Source organism: Monodon monoceros, unplaced genomic scaffold (assembly GCF_005190385.1).
Source record: "Monodon monoceros isolate NGI ecotype Baffin Bay Population unplaced genomic scaffold, NGI_Narwhal_1 Super_Scaffold_22, whole genome shotgun sequence".
NCBI lineage: Eukaryota > Metazoa > Chordata > Mammalia > Artiodactyla > Monodontidae > Monodon > Monodon monoceros.
Genome location: NW_021703779.1, coordinates 45,161,510 through 45,180,271, shown reverse-complemented (window position 1 = coordinate 45,180,271; position 18,762 = coordinate 45,161,510).

The window sequence follows — 18,762 nt, the reverse complement described above, 5'->3', positions numbered from 1 at the left end:
AAGATAAATATAAAACTCAGAAACAAATCCATTGCAGAAAGCAAACCCCAAGTCTACATTTGCTCCCAAAGTCCACTGCTTCAATTTTTGAAACATTCCTTGTTTATTCAAGTATTCCCAGATGCAGGGTTTATCAAGTTGATTTCGGGGATTTAATCCACTGCTCCTGAGGCTGCACAAAGAAACATTCCTTTATCATCTTTGTTCACCCAGCTCCTGGGGTTCAGCTTCAATTTTGGCCCTGTCTCTCTATGTAGGTCCCCTTCAGGCATCTGTTTCCTACCCAGACAGGAAGGGGTTAAGGCAGCATCTAATTAGCGCTTTCTTGCTCACTCAGGCTGTGGAGAGGGAGGGGTACAGTAGTCATAATTGAGATACGGGGCAAGCCTGCAGTGACAGAGGCCAGAGTGACATTGCCACAGCCTGAGGTGTGCCATGTATTCTCCCAGGGAAGTTGTCCCTGGATCTCAGGACCCGGGCAGTGGTGTGCTACACAGGCTCCCGGAGGGGTGTGGGTAGTGACCTGTGCTTGCACACAGGATTATTGGTGGCAGTGGCAGCAGAATTAGCATTTCATGCCTGTTTCTCTGATCTGAGCTGATAGCTGCAGCTCACGCCTGTCTCTGAAGCTCACTTAGGCGGTGCTCTGCCTTCTGTGGGCACATGTGGAAGGAATCCCTTTTCTTTGTGCACCCTAGAACAATGGTCTTTTGCCTCTTCAGCAGGTCCAGACATTTTTACAGACTACCTCCCAGCTAGTTGTGGCACACTGGCCCCCTTCAGGCTGTCTTCACACAGCGAAACCCAGTAGTCTCCCTGGGATCTGACTTCCAAAGCCTGAGCCTCAGCACCCATCGCCCACCCACCACGGTGGGTGAGCAGACAAGTGTCTCAGGTTGGTGAGTGCTGGTTGACACTGATCCTCTGTGCAGGAATCTCTCTGCTTTGCCCTCTGCACCCCTGTTGCTGAGTCCCAGGGAGACTACTGGGGTTGGCTGTGTGATGACAGCCTGAAGGGGGCTAGTGTGCTACAACTACCCGGGAGGGAGTCCCGAGATCCAGGGACAACTTCCCTGGGAGAATGCACGGCACATCTCAGGCTGTGGCAACGTCACGCCAGCCTCTGTCACCTCAGGCTTGCCCTGCATTTCAATTATGACTACTGTACCCCTCCCTCTCCACAGCCTGATTGAGCAAGAGAGCCCTAATTAGACGTTGCTTTAAACCCTTCCTGTCTGGGTGGGGAACAGATGCCTGAAGGGGACCTACATGCAGAGGCAGGGCCAAAATCGAAGCTGAACCCCAGGAGCTGGCCGAATAAAGAAGAGAAAGGGATATTTCTCCGTGCAGCCTCAGGAGCAGCGGATTAAATCTCCACAATCAACTTGATAAACCCTGCGTCTGTAGAATAACTGAATAGACAAGGAATGTTTCAAAAATTGAAGCAGTGGACTTTGGGGGCAACTGTAAACTTGGAGCTTGCTTTCTGCGATGGATTTGTTTCTGAGTTTTACATTTATCTTAGTTTACTTTTTAGTGCTTGTTATCATTGGTGGATTTGTTTATTGGTTTGGTTGCTCTCTTTTTATAATTCTATTATTACTATTTTGCCATTTCTTTCTTCCTTTTCTTCTGAGACTGGTGGCTGGTAGGGTCTTGGTGCTCCAGCCAGGTGTCAGCCCTGAGGCTTGGAGGTGGGAGAGCTGATTCCAGGACATTGGACCACCAGAGACCTCCCTGCCACACATAATATCAATCGGTGACAGCTCTCCCAGAGATCTCCATCTCAACACTAAGACCCAGCTCCACCCAGCGGCGAACAAGTTCCAATGCTGTACGCCCCATGCCAAAAAACTAGCAAGATGTGAACACAATCCCACCCATCAGCAGAGAGGCTGCCTAAAGTCATACTAAGTTCACAGACACCCCAAAACACCACTGGCCACGGCCTTGCCCACCAGAAAGACAAGATCCAGCCCCATCTACCAGAACACAGGCACCAGTCCCCTCCACCAGGAATCCTACACAACCCACTGAACCAACCTAAGCCACTGGGTGCAGATACCTAAAACAACAGGAACTTCAAACCTGCAGGCTGTGAAAAGGAGACCCCAAACACAGTAAGTTAAGCAAAATGAGAAGACAAAGAAACACACAGAAGATGAAGGAGCAAGATAAAAACCCACCAGACCAAACAAATGAAGAGGAAATTGGCAGTCTACCTGAAAATAATTCAGAGTAATGATAGTAAAGATGATCCACAATCTTCGAAATAGAATGGAGAAAATACAAGAAACTATTAACCAGGACCTAGAAGAACTAAAGCACAAACAAACAGTGATGAACAACACAATAAATGAAATTAAAAATTCTCTAGAAGGAATCAATAGCAGGACAACTGAGGCAGAAGAACAGAGAAGTTACATGGAAAAAAAATAGTGGAAATACTTACCGCAGAGCAGAATAAAGAAAAAAGAATGAAAAGAATTGAGGACAGTCTCCAAGACATCTGGGACAATATTAAACACCCCAAAATTCGAATTATATATGTCCCAGAAGAAGAAGAGAAAAAGAAAGGGTCTGATAAAACATTTGAAGAGGTTATAGTACAAAACTTCCCTAACATGGGAAAGAAAATAGTCTACCAAATCCAGAAAGTGCAGAGAGTCCCATAGAGGATAAATCCAAGGAGAAACATGCCAAGACTCATATCAATCAAACTATCAAAAATTAAATACAAAGAAAAAATATTAAAAGCAGCAAGGGAAAAACAACAAATAATATACAAGGGAATCCCCATAAGGTTAACAGCTGATCTATCAGCAGAAACTCTGCAAGCCAGAAGGGAGTGGCAGGACATATTTAAAGTGCTGAAAGGGTAAAAGCTACAACCACAATTACTCTACCGAGGAAGGATCTCATTCAGATTCAACAGAGATATTAAAACCTTGGCAGACAAGCAAAAGCTAAGAGAATTCAGCATTTAAGAGATACATTAAACAAGATGGATTTAATTGATATTTATAGGACATTCCAACCAAAATCAACAGAATACTCTTTCTTTTCAAGTGCTCATGGTAAATTCTCCAGGATATATCACATCTTGCGACACAAATCAAGCCTTGGCATATTTAAGAAAATTGAAATCATATCAAGTATCTTTTCCGACCACAATGCTATGAGACTAGATATCAATTACAGGAAGAAATCTGTAAAACATACAAACACATGGAGGCTAAACAATACACTACTTACTATTCAAGAGATCACTGAAGAAATCAAAGAGGAAATCAAAAAATACCTAGAAACAAATGACAATGAAACCACAATGACCCAAAACCTATGGGATGCAGCAAAAGCAATTCTAAGAGGGAAGTATATAGCAATAGAATCCTATGTCAAGAAACTAGAAACATCGGAAATAAACAACCTAACCTTACACCTAAAGCAATAAGAGAAAGAAGAACAAAAAAACCCAAAGTTAGGAGAAGGCAAGAAATCATAAATATCATATCAGAAGTAAATGGAAAAGAAATGAAGGAAACAAGAGCAAAGATCAATAAAACTAAAAGGTGATTTTTGAGAAGATAAACAAAATTGATAAACGATTAGCCAGATTTATCAAGAAAAACAGGGAGAAGACTCAAGTCAATAGAATTAGAAATGAAAAAGGAGAAGTAACAACTGACACTTCAGAAATATAAAGGATCATGAGAGATTAATACAAGCAGTATATGCCAATAAAATGGACAACCTGGAAGAAATGGACAAATTCTTAGAAATGCACAACCTTCTGAGACTGAACCAGAAATAAATAGAAAAAAAAGTCCCATCACAAGCACTGAAATTGAGACTGTTATTAACAATTTTCCAACAAACAAAAGCCCAGGACCAGATGGTTTCACAGGCGAATTCTATCAAGCATTTAAAGAAGAGCTAACACCTATCCTTCTCAAACTCTTCCAAATTATAGCACAGGGAGGAACACTCCCAAACTCATTCTACAAGGCCACCATCAGCCTGATACCAAAACCAGACAAAGATATCACAAAGAGAGAAAGCTACAGGTCAATATCACTGATGAACATAGATGCAAAAATCCTCAGCAAAATACTAGCAAACAGAATCCAACAACACATTGGAAGGATCATGTGCCATGAGCAAGTGTCGTTTATATCAGGATTACAAGGATTCTTCAATATATGCAAATCAATCAATGTGATACACCATATTAACCAATTGAAGGATAAAAACCATATGATATTCTCAATAGATGCAGGAAAAGTTTTCAACAAAATTCAACACCTATTTATGAAAAAAACCCTCCAGAAAGTAGGTGTAGAGGGAACTTACCTCAACATAACAAAGACCATATATGACAAACCCACAGCCAACATCATTCTCTATGGTGAAAAATTGAAACCATTTCCACTGAGATCAGGAACAATACAAGGTTTCCCACACTCACCACTATTATTCAACATAGTTTTGGAAGTTTTAGCCACAGCAATCAGAGAAGAAAAAGACATAAAAGGAAGCCAAATTGGAAAAGAAGGACTAAAGCTGTCACTGTTTGCAGATGACATGATAACTATACACAGAGAATCCTAAAGATGTTACCAGAAAACTACTAAAGCTAATCAGTGAGTTTGGTAAAGTTGCAAGATACAAATTTAATGCAAATCTCTTGTGTTCCTATATATTATTAACGAAAAATCTGAAAGAGAAATTAAGGAAACACTCCCATTTACCATTGCAACATAAAGAATAGAATACCTAGGAATAAACCTACCTAAGGAGACAAAAGACCTGTATGCAGAAAACTATAAGACACTGATGAAAGAAATTAAAAATGATACAAACAGATAGAGAGATATACCATGTTCTTGGATTTGAAGAATCAGCATTGTGAAAATGACTATACTACCCGAAGCATTTGACAGATTCAATGCAATACCTATCAAATTACCACTGGCATTTTTCACAGAACTAGAACAAAATATTTCACAATTTGTTTGGAAACACAAAAGACCCAAAGCAATGTTGAGATAGAAAAATGGAGGTGGAGGAATCAGAATCCCTGACATCAGACTATACTACAAAGCTACAGTAATCAAGACAGTGTGGCACTGGCACAAAAACAGAAATATAGATCAATGCAACAGCATAGAAAGCCCAGAGATAAACCCATACACATATGGTCACCTTACCTTTGATAAAGGAGGCAAGAATATACAATGGAGCAAAGACAACCTCTTCAGTAAGTGGTGCTGGAAAAATTGGATAGCTACATGTAAAGGAGTGAAATTAGAATACTTCCTAACACCATACACAAAAATAAACTCGAAATGGATTAAAGCACTAAATGAAAGGTCAGATACTATAAAACTCTTAGAGGAAAATATAGTCACAACACTCTATGGCATAAATCACAGCAAGATCCCTTTTGACTCACCTCCTAGAGAAATGGAAATAAATACAAAAATAAACAAGTGGGACATAATGAAACTTAAAAGTTTTTGCACAGCAAAAGAGTCCATAAAGAAGACGAAAAGACCACCCTCATAATGGGGGAAAATATTTGCACACGAAGCAGCTGACAAAGGATTAATCCCCAAAATATAGAAGCAGCTCATGCAGTTCAAAATCAAGAAAAAAGCCCAATCTAAAAATGGGCAGAAGACCTAAATAACATTTCTCCAAAGAAGATATACAGATTGCCAACAAATGCACAAAAGAATTCTCAACATCTCTAATCATTAGAGAAGTACAAATCAAATCAACAGTGAGGTATCACCTCACACTGGTCAGAATGGCCATCATCAAAATATCTACAAATAATAACTGCTGGAAAGAATGTGGAGAAAAGGGAACCCTCTTGCACTGTTGGTGGGAATGTAAATTGATACAGCCACTATGGAGAACCTTATGGATGTTCCTTAAAAATCTAAAAATAGAACTACCATATGACCCAGAAATCCCACTACTGGGCATATATCCTGAGAAAACCATAGTTCAAAAAGAGACATGTACCACAATGTTCATTGCAGCAGTATTTACAGTAGTCAGGACTTGGAATCAACCTAAGTGTCCGTCGGCAGATAAATGGATAAAGAAGATCTGGCACATATATACAATGGAAGATTACTCAGCCATAAAAAACAAAATTGAGTTATTTGTAGTGAGGTGGATGGACCTAGAGTCTGTCATACAGAGTGAAGTAAGTTAGAAAGAGAAAAACATATACCATATGCTAACACATATATGGAATCTTAAAAAAAATTGTTCTGATGAACCTATGGGCAGTACAGGAATAAAGTTGCAGACGTAGAAAATGGACTTGAGGACACAGGGAGGGGTAAGTGTAAGCTGGGATGAAGAGAGAGAGTAGTATTCACATATATACACTACCAAATATAAAATAGATAGCTAGTGGGAAGCAGCTGCATAGCACAGGGAGATCAGCTCGGTGCTTTAGACCACCTAGAAGGGTGGCATAGGAAGGGTGGGAGGGAGGTGCAAGAGGGAGTGGATATGGAGATATATGTGTACATATAGCTGATTCAATTTGTTATACAGCAGAAACTAACACAACATTGTAAAGCAATTATACTCCAATGAAGATGTTTAAAAAAAAAGATGAATGAGGTACTTCCCTGGTGGTCCAGTGGGTAGGACTATGAACTCCCTTTGCTGCGGGCCTGGGTTCGATCCCTCTTCAGGAAACTATATCCTGCATGCATGCTGCAACTGAGAGTTCACATGACGCAACTAAAGTTCCTGCATGTCGCAATGGATATTCTGTGTGCCACAACTATGACCCAGCACAGCCTAGGTAAGTAAGTAAATAAATAAATAAATAAGTTTTTTTAAACTTAAGATGAATGAAATCATATCATGTAGTTTTTCAGACCACAGTGGTATGACACTAAATAACAGGAGGAAAACTGAAAAATTTAAAAATAGGTAGAGATTAAACATGTTTATGAACAACCAATAGATCAAAGAAGAAATTAAAAGCAAATAAAAAATATGTTAAAAGAAACAATAATGGAAGCACAACATTCCAAAATTTATGGGATGCAGCAAAAGCAGTTCTAAGAGGGACTTAGGAAAAAAGAAAATCTGAAATAAACAACCTAACTTTACACCTCAGTGAAATAGAAAAAGAACAAACTAAGCCCAAAGTTATCAGAAGGAAGAAGATAACAAAGATCAGAACACAAATAAATGAAAAAGAGACCAAAGAACACAATATAAAAGATGAATGAAACTGAGTGGTTTTTTTTTCACACCTCCTGTTCTTTTCCAGCAATACACAAGTTAACACTGATTTACCGTCATCTTTAGCTGTGTTCATGATGAGTCTCATTGTAGTCCAGGACACAGAGACATCCAACACTGTCCAGGTGTGAGGGAGATGGGTGAAGGCCATCTAGATTCAGGGGAGTATTGGTTTCCATACCTAAATCTTTGCCCAGCTCTGTCTTTAGGGTCTCAGAAAGGCTGCTGATGATCATGCGAACCTCATTGCACTGGCTCTCACTCTTACTATGAAATAACTCTCGAGCCTTCATGCCCAGGAAGCTTTCTGAACTGGGACCAAGATTTGGTTTTTTTGAAAACATAAACAAAATTGACAAACTTTTAATTATACTAAGAAAAAAAGAGAACACTTTTATGCCATAATATTAGATATTCTAAAAGAAATGGATAAATTCATGGAAACATACAACTTACCAAGTCTGCATCATGAAGAAATAAAAAAGCTGAACAGGCTAATGACTAAGAAGATTGAATCAGTAATTAAAAACAAAACAAAAAAAACTCCCAACAAATAAAAGCCCTCGATCAGATGACTTCACAGGTGAAGTCTACCAAACATTCAATGAAGAATTAATACCAATCCTTCTCACGCTCTTCCAAAAAATTGAAGTGAAGGAAACACTCCCAAACTCACTTTATGAGGCCGCATTACCCTAATAGCAAAGCCAGATAAAGACATACAAGAAAAGAAAAACATAGGCCAATATCCATGATGAATATATTTATAAAAATTCCCAACAAAATACTAGCAAACCAAATTTAACAGCAGATTCAAAGGATCATACACCACGATCAAGTGGGATTTATCCCTGTGATGCAAGGATGGGTCTAAATACGCAAATCAACAAATGTAACATACATTAATAGAATGAAATACAAAAATCATATCATAATCTCAATGTATGCAGAAGAAGCATTTAACAAGATTCAGCATCCTTTCATAATAAAAACTCTCAACAACTTGGCTGTAGTAGGAATGTACCTCAACATAATAAAGGCCATATATGACAAATTCACAGCTAACATCATAATGGTGAAACTATGAAAGCTTTTCTGCTAAGGTCAGGAATAAGAAAAGGTTGTCCACTCCCACCACTCCCATTAAACATAGTACTGGAAGTTCTAGTAGCAATTAGGCAAGAAAAAAGAAATAAAAGGCACACAAATCAGAATGGAAGAATAAAATTGTCTCCGTTTGCAGATGACATGATAGAAAACCTTAAAGACTCCACAAAAAATCTGTTAGAACTGATAAACAAACTCACTAAATTTGCAGGATACAAAGTCAACATACAAAAATCACTTATGTTTCTACTCACTAACAACAACTTATCTGAAACGATGAAGAAAATAATCCCATTTACAATACCATATAAATAATAAAATATTTAGGAATAAATTTAACCAAAGAGGTGAAAGATGTGTACACTGAATACTATGAAACATTGATGAAAGACATTGAGGAAGACACAAGTGGAAAGATATTCCATGTTCATGTATGGGAAGAACTTATATTGTTAAAATATCCATACTACCCCAAACCATCTATAGATTCAGTGAAATCCATATCAATACTCCAATGGTATTTTTCACAGATGTAGAAAAAAATAATCCTAAAACTTGTATGGAACCACAAAAGACCCTGCATAGTCAAAGCAACCCCTGAGATAGAAGAACAAAGCAGAGGCATCACACTTCCTGAATTCAAATTTTATTACAAATTTATAGTAATCAGAACCATATGGCACTGGCATAAAGACAGACACATAGCCCAAAGGAATAGAATCAAGAGCCCAGAAATAAACCCATGCATATATGGTCAACTAATATTTGATAAGAGAGCCAAGAATATTCAATGGGGAAAAGATAGTGTCTTCAGCAAATGGTGTTGGGAAAACTGTATATTCACATGCAAAAGAATGAAATCAGACCTCTATCTTACACCACTCACAAAAAGTTTACTCAAAGTGGATAAAGACTTAAACATAGGACTCAAAACTGTAAAATTACTAAAAGAAAACATAGGTAAAAACCTCCTTGAAATTGGTCTTAGCAATGATTTTTTTGGATATGACAACAAAAGCACAAGTAAGAAAAGCAAAAGTAAACAAGTGGCATTGCATGAAACAAAAAAAGCTTCTGCACAGGAAAAGAAGCAATCCATACAATAAAAAGGTACACTACAGACTGGGAGAAAATACTTACAAACCATCTATCTGATAAGAGGTTAATATCCAAACATATGAAGAATGCATACAACTGAATAGCGAAAAAATAAACAATCCTATTAAAAAATGGGCAAAGGACTTGGACAGACATTTCCCCAAAGACATACAAATGGCCCGCAGGCACATGAAAAGATGCTCAACTTCACTAATTATCAAGGAAATACAAATCAAAACTACCATGTGCTATCACCTCACACCTGTTTGAATGGCTATTATCAAAAAGACAAGCAACAACAAGTGTTGGAGAGACTGTGAAGAAAAGGGAACTTTTACGCACTCTTGGTGGGAAAGTAAACTGGTACAGCCACTATGGAAAACAGTATGAACATTCCTCAAGAAACTAAAAATAGAACTAACATATGATTCAGCAATCCCACTTCTAGGTATATATCTGAAGAAAATGCAATCAACTATCTTAAAGAGATCAGCATCCCCATGTTCATTACAGCATTATTCACAATAGCCAATTATATATGATGGAATATTATTCAGTCATAAAAAGAAGGTAATCCTGCCATTTGTGACAATATGGATGGACCTTAAGGGCATTATGCTAAGTGAAATAAGTCAGAGAAAGACAAATACTACATGATTTCACTTATATGTAGAATATAATAAAAACAAACAAACAAAAAACCTGAACTTGTAGTAACAAAGAGTAGAGTGGTGGTTACCAGAGGCTGGGTCATGGGAAGTTATCATTTAATGGTACAGAGTTTCAGTTTTGCAAGATGAAGAATTCTGGAGATGGATGATGGTGGTGGCACAATATGGATGTACTTAATACCACTGAACTGTACACTTTAAAATGCTTAAGATAGTAAGTTTTATGTTATGTGTATTTTGCCATAATAAAAAAAATTGAACTAAAATATTTAAAACACAAATTGAGTTTTACTATGATGAGTGATTTCATATTGAAATTTGGAAATTTGGTGTATTTTGTGATGGGACTCGATATCTTACTTAAATTTTATGTTTTAGCAAGCAACTTCTGACGCTGCTCCAGCTGTTGAAAGGTGGCATTGCCTCATTCTTGTTAGGTAGGAGTTGAAGTGCAGGTTCTCCACTTGGCCTCTGTTGATACCCAGAGTGCAAGAGAGACTCCTTATTACCACTGTGCAGGGGCAGGCGCTCAGGCTCCTCTTTAGGCTTCTGCTGATATCACCCTGGCTGGTAGAGGCAGAAGTGTTTTGTTACTGCACCCCATGTGGTTTCTACTGACACAGTGGTATGGTGGCCTTGTTAAGGATAAGGGGTAGTGATAGTCCTGGCTCTCTACAGACCTTCTCTGACACCATCCCAGTGGGGATGGAGGGGTGCTTCATTATTTCTGGGTAGGTGTAGAAGTCCAGGCTCCTCATATTGCCTTCACTGACACTTCCAGAGATGATGGTAGACTCCTTACCCTAGAGGTGGTGAAATTTCTGACTCTCTACTTAGGTATTCTCTGACATCACCACAATCAGAAGGGGGAAGGACTACTCATTACTTCTGCACATGGTCTTGACATCTGAGGTGAGGAGTGGAACTAGTTGCTACCCAGACAGGACAAAAGTTCTGGATCCCCATTTACTTTTCTCTGACACCATCCTGGCAAGGTCAGAGTCTGTAGTGCCTGTCTATACCCATGCGAGGGTAGAAATCTAGGCTCTCCATTTGACCTTCACTGGGGGTGAGGGTGTTGGAGTGCACTGCAGTTTTTTCATGATGTTTTGCAGTTACTGTCTAAAGGTTTATTTCTGGAAGGAATATTTTTTAAGTACGTCTACTCCATATTTCTGGAAGCAAGAGTCCCCCAAAGTGACTTTTGAAAAGTGCATTGTATGCCTTAGGACTAACAACAAAACCAACTTAAATATTGAACTCTAAGTAATAGGGGTGTTTTTTTTTTTTTTGCTGTACGTGGGCCTCTCACTGTTGTGGCCTCTCCCGTTGCGGAGCACAGGCTCTGGACGCGCAGGCTCAGCGGCCATGGCTCACGGGCCCAGCCGCTCGGCGGCATGTGGGATCTTCCTGGACTGGGGCACAAACCCGTGTCCCCTGCATCAGCAGGCGGACTCTCAACCACTGCGCCACCAGGGAAGCCCTAAGTAATAGTTTTATTGTCGTTTTTGTTGTTGATTTTATTTTTCTTTAAGAAGTATGGGTTAAAAATTCGGAAACTAAATTTTGTGTAGACTAGCATTGAACAAATAAATAAATTAGTGGATAATGAGAGCCAGGTTTCTCACTGTTGGAGAAGGGGATTACAATTATTGAAAGGGAGAAGGTTGAAATGAATCCTGTGTTGGACTGGAAGTGAGGTAACAGTATGAACTCATTGCTTTTAAAATGGATGTAAAATATCAATAGATTAAAATGTGGATGCACGCACGCACACACACACACACACACACACACACACACACACACACACACACACTTCTCCTAGATCTGTCTTCTGAGATGGCCTGTAGCAATGATACCCTAATAGCAGTGAGTACATTTAGCACACAGGTCTTGGTTTATAAACACCATTTCCCACTGAAGAAAAAAAAGCAAGAGCTCCATGGTGAAATGTATGATGGCTGAGGCAGGAAACATACAAAATGAGTCTGTATTACCTTGCTGTGCCAAATGTAAGAAATGCTCAATAAATGATGGGGATGCATCAAATGAACTGAAGAGTCAACTAGAAGGGATTCCTACTGATCAAATCTGTAAGTATTTGCATATCTAAATAAATCTTAGTAAAGGATTATACTGTATTGAATAGAATAATAATCAGAGTCAACACTGATATACATACACACACATACATACATACATATATATATACATTCTTACATGAGAAGAGAAAGAAATTTCTTTATAGCAGAGAATTTAATATAGAAATCCAACTTTTAAAAAGTAGAAAAAGTGATGAAAATAGAAAGTCATCTCTGGACAATAAGCATGGTAATAACTGAATGAGGCAAGAATTATCAATGATACTAAAATTAATGGGTAAAAAAATTGGCATCATGTGCGTGGATGACTAATACCCCAGAAGAGAGTCTAAGCTGCCCAGGCTGGTCTTTGGAGATTTTCTTTAATCTGGCCCCAGCTTACACTTGTTCCTCTGTTTCCCTTTGGACTGGGAACCCCTAATCCAGTCTGTCTATGTCATTCACCTGCACCTCTTCATAACAAACCAAATTACTAAAAACTACTTCTGCGTGTGAACCTTTTTGTACTTCAGTGCTCTGGCAGAGATAGAGAAAGTTGGGGCCAGACCCAGGATTTAGAGGCCACCCCAGTCCTTCCATGTTCTCATTCTACTGCTAACAGTCCCACTTCCACCATGACATCAAGCTACCCATGCAGGGAACCTCCTCCAGGAGTCTGCTGGGCACACATTATTTTAAAGATATATGGGCTCTTAGGTGATGTCCTGGAAATGCACATATTACTTCTATCCATTGGCTAGAAATAGTCAGATGATCCCAACAAAATTGCAAAGGTGCCTGGGAAAAGTAAGCACTAAGTGGTTTTGGTGGGTTTTTTTGTTTGTTGGTTTGTTTGTTTTTTGCTTTGTTGCCAAATACTGAATTTTCCTCATATACTTTCTTTTTTTTAATTAATTTTTTTTATTGGAGTATAGCTGATTTACAATGCTGTGTTAGTTTCTGCTGTACAGCAAAGTGAATCAGCCATACATATACATGTATCCACTCTCTTCTAGACTCCATTCCCATATAGGTCATTACAGAGCACCGAATAGAGTTCCCTGTGCTATGCAGTAGGTTTTAATTAGTTATCTTTTATATATAGTAGTGTCTATATGTCAATATCCCCCCCCGTTTCCCCGTTGGTAACCATAAGTTTGTTTTCTACATCTGTGACTCAATTTCCGTTCTGTAAATAAATTCATTTGTACCATATTTTTTAGATTCCATATATAAAGGATATCATATAATACTTGTCTTTCTCTGTCTGACTTACTTCACTCACTATGACCATCTCTAGGTCCATCCATGTTGCTGTAAATGGCATTATTTCATTCTTTTTATGGCTGAGTAATATTCCATGGTATATATGTACCACATCTTCTTCATCCATTCCTCCATCAATGGACATTTCGGTTGCTTCCATGTCCTGGGTATTGTAAATAGTGCTGCAATGAACATTGGGGTGCATGTATCCTTCCGAATTATAGTTTTCTTTGGGTATATGCCCAGGAGTGGGATTGCTGAATCATATGGTAGCTCTATTTTTACTTTTTAAGGAATCTCCATACTGTTCTCCATAGTGGCTGTACCAATTTACATTCCCACCAACTGTATAGGAGGGTTCCCTTTTCTCCACACCCTCTCCAGTATTTCTTGTTTGTAGAATTTTTAAAATTATGGCCATTCTAACCGGTGTGAAGTGATAACTCATTGTAGTTTTGATTTGAATTTCTCTAATAATTAGTGATGCTGAACATCTTTTCATGTGCCTCTTGGCCATCTGTATGTCTTCTATGTAGAAATGTCTATTTAGACCTTCTGCCCATTTTTTAAAATTGGGTTGTTTGTTTTTTTGATATTGAGCTGCATAAGCTGTTTGTATATTTTGGAGATTAATCCCTTGTCGATTGCTTCATTCTCAAATATTTTCTCCCATTTTGTGGGTTTTCTTTTCATTTTGCTGATGGTTTCCTTTGCTGTGCAAAAGCTTTTAAGTTTCATTAGGTCCCATTTGTTTATTTTTGTTTTTATTTTCATTACTCTCAGAGATGGATCAAAAAAGATCAGGCAGAGAGTGTCCTGCCTATGTTTTCCTCTAAGAGTTTTATAGTATCTGGTCTTACATTTAGGTCTTTAATCCATTTTGAGTTTACTTTTGTGTATAGTGTTAGAGAATGTTCTAATTTCATTCTTTTACATGTAGCTATCCAGTTTTCCTAGCACCAGGTATTGAAGAGACTTTTCTCCATTGCATATTCTTTCCTCCTTTGTCATAGATTAGGTGACCATAGGTGTGTGGGTTTATTTGGGCTTTCTATCCTGTTCCATTGATCTATATTTCTGTTTTTGTGCCAGTACCATACTGTCCTGATTACTGTAGCTTTGTAGTATAGTCTCAAGTCAGGGAGCCTGATTCCTGCAGCTTCATTTTTCATTCTCAAGATTGCCTTGGCTGCAGAAATAGAGACACAGATGTAGACAGCAAACATATGGACACCAAGGGGGAAAAGCGTGGAGGGAGGGGGTGGTGGTGGAATGAACTGGGAAGTTGGGATTGACATATATACACTACTATGTATAAACTAGATAACTAATAAGAGCCTGCTGTATAAAAAATAAAATTAAATTTAAAAATAAACTAAAAAACTTGATTGCCTTGGCTATTCCGGGTCTTTTGTGTTTCCATACAAATTGTAAAAGTTTTTGTTCTAATTCTGTGAAAAATGCTATTGCTAATTTGATGGGGATTGCATTGAATCTGTAGATTACTTTGGGTTGTATAGTCATTTTGACAATATTGATTCTTTCAATGCAAGAGCATGGTATATCTCTCCATCTGTTTGTGATATCTTTGATTTCTTTCATCAGTATCTTATAGTTTTCTGAGTACAGGTCTTTTGCCTCCTTAGGTAGGTTTCTTCCTAGGTATTTTATTCTTTTCAATGCGATGGTAAATGGGATTGTTTCCTTGATTTCTCTTTCTGATCTTTCATTGTTAGCATATAGGAATGCAAGAGATTTCTGTGTATTAATTTTGTATCTTAAAACTTTACCAAATTCATTGATTAGCTCTAGTAGTTTTCTGGTAGCATCTTTAGGATTTTCTACATATAGTATCATGTCATCTGCAAACAGTGACAGTTTTACTTCTCCAATTTGGATTCCTTCTATTTCTTTTTCTTCTCTGATTGCCGTGGCTAGGACTTCCAAAACTATGTTGAATAAAAGTGGCAAGAGTGGACATCCTTGTCTTGTTCCTGATCTTAGAGGAAATCTTTCAATTTTTCACCATTGAAAATGATGTTTGCTGTGGGTTTGTTGTATATGGGCTTTCTCATATACTTTCATAGATAAATAAGCTAAAACACAGAGAAGAGAAAATACTTGCCCCAAGTGACACCACTGGGGGAGGCAGAATTAGAAGCTAGGGCTCTCTGATGGCAAAGTCCAAGTTCTTTCTACAACATCCTGCTGTCTCAGCTCTCCTAGAGCTCACAGTATCCCTGCCCTTTCCCATGCACTCACATATTCCATCACTTAAGATTTTTATTGTAAGCAATGGTATACTGGTAAATGGTTAACAACTGGTTCTCAAAACAAAACAAAAATATTCCTGATTGGTAGTCTTTGCCGCTTTTCATAGAGTACATAATCTCACCATGGTCAACTTCAAGTTACCAGTTTCACTGAATGTAAAGGCAGGATGAAGTGCACACAGGAGCAAGCTGGCCACAGCACATCACTGCTTATAAGCAATAGGAAGTCTTTCTTGCCAAAGTAAATAAGTAGGCTTTATTAGAAAGATATCAGAGACTCACAGAACTGGAGGGAGACTGGAGAAAGGAACTTAAGAACTGGATAGGGAGCACAAAGACAGAAATAGTCTGATCAGAATGCTGCCCTCGGGATAAAGATCCCATAAACCATTTTTTTTACTCTTGTGTCAATCAGTTAAGTTTCAAAGTCCAAGGAAAGGACATGTGATTGAGAAGAGTAGGTTGCATGCCTGCCCCTTGACAATACCAGGACAGGGAGAGGAAGAATCTGGCTTATAACATTTCAGTGGGAGGAGGCACACATCTGAACATGTCATCCCACAAAGACTATGTATCAGTTTTCTATTAGTGAAAAACAAATGACCACAATTTGAGTGGAAAACAACATCTATTTATTATCTCATAGTAATTGTAGGTCAGAAGTCCAGGCATGGCTTGCCTGGGTTCTCTGTTCAGGCAAGCCCGAAATCAAGGAGTCAGCAGGCTACATTCCTTTCTGGAACCTCTGGGTAAGAATCCACTTCCATGTACATTCAGATTATTGGCAGAACTCCTGTCTTTGAGCTGTAGGTCTGAGGTCCTCGTTTCTTTGCTGGCTATCAGCTGAGGGCCTCACTTAGTTCATAGAGGCCACCCATTTTCTTTGCCATATAGCCCCTCAATCTTCAAATCCAGGAATGGATGATTTCCATGTATTAAATCTCTCTCAGTCTTCAAATATCTCTTAACAGGAAGAGTACAGGCCCCACTAAGATCTCACCTGATTAGGTCCAGCCCACCCAGGATGATCGTCTTGTTTTAAGGTCAACTGATTTGGGACCTTATTACATGTGGAAAATCCCTTCACAGCAGTGTCTAGATTAGTGTTTTATTGAATAATGGTGAGAAGGTTTATGTACACCAAGGGTGGGGATCTCATGAGTCATCCTAGAATTCTTCCTACCACAAAAATGGGGGAACTCTATTATTTTAAAAGGAAATTGAGTGCCATTAGGAGAATGAATGTATACCAACAAGACAGATATTCTCTACAGTCCATTTGTCCAACATCTACACATACTTTTTGCCATCTTATACTTTGGAAAATGGCAACATGCAACTATTCTTCATACAAGAAGAAATGTATTCACTCATCCCCAAAGGGAGCCAAACCTGAAGTGTTATCAGTCATAGTATCCATGTGCAAGTTCAGGGTCTTCAGATGGCATCCATTCTTCCTCTATTTCAATACAATACTGCATCAATATTCTGTAATAAGATGGATAAATAAAAAATAAAACTACCACCAACTCACCATGTATAAAATAGTAAGAAAAGAGAGTAATAGTAAAAAGAAAGTAATAAAAAGGGGCACACTAAAATATATACATATATGCATATTTTTGCAAAGAATTAAATATGGTAGCTACTGCAGCCTTCATTTCTAAAACTGGTTACTAGGTCAAAGTTGATATAAACTTTCTTTCTTCACTCTTCCTGTTATGTTTCTTCTCATCCAGTCAGCATGGGTTGACTGGTTGGATGGGTTATGTAGAAGAATGATTCAAACATTTATTTACGTACAGTCTGAGAGATTGGTAGCCTTGCCTGTATGGGATTGCTGTAGCTGTCTAATAATTTTAACCATGTTGGGACATGATAAGGCACACTAGAAGATCTCCTGGTCTCCAGACACACTCCTTTCTGCACCCATTATGTAGCAGCAACCCTACTTCCCCTTGAAGATTGAAATCAGCCATGTTAGCACTTGACAGCACCATTTGTCACTAACTTTATCCGGTAATTGGGGTGACCATCTGCGTCAGCTAATTGGCTTTATACAGAGGGAAAGCAAACTTCTCATCTCTTTATGACTGAAGGTAGCTATACAGCTTGGAGCCAGGTGCCTACTAAAAATTCTAAACCAGTAGAGTCCAAAGTTGCAAGGACCAGAAACATTTTGTGAATAGGCCTTTAGGAGCAACTCTAAATTCCATCCTTCAGCTCTTAGACCTAGGAATTCTGGTTGTTGACTAGATGACATTATATATTGTATATGGTGGCTAGTTCAAGACACATAGCATATATTGTAGGACAGCACCTCTAACACACAAGGTGTTGTCTCTCAACTTGTGGCATAACTGTCTTCAATAGAGTCATTATTCCACTGTATAAGGACAACATTTTTTATGAGTAATGGAGTGCATGATAAAACAACGAATTCCGTAGGTATAAGCCAATCACCACACTTTTTTAGTTTTAAAATGTCCCTTGATCGGAAGCAAGTCTGCATAAAATTTCACAACTATGGATAAAACATTCTGTAAGATCACAGATGGTGGCACTGACAGAAGTACTGCAGGCAGTGAAGGCAAATCCATGTCTAGAATACTCACTTATTCCAGAGAAATTATAAAGCCAACTAACTCCTCCATGATATAATGGCTCCAAACTAATTAACTTACCCCCAGGTACCTGGCTGGTCCCCTTGAGATTGATATGTAACAGGAATTCAGTACAGTGTTGACAAGTTGGGCATTCAGGAGCGGGGGTGGTCACATCAGCCTTTGTAAAGTGAAACCCTATTGCTGAGGTCATGTATAGCCTCTGTTCATGCCACCATGACCACTTTCTACAGGTGCCCATTAAGGAAGCACAGGAGTGTCTGAGAAAAGAGGTTTACTGACCTCCACTGAATGGGTCATATTGCCCACCTGATTACTGAAAGCATATTGATGTGAGCGGTCACATCTAACACTA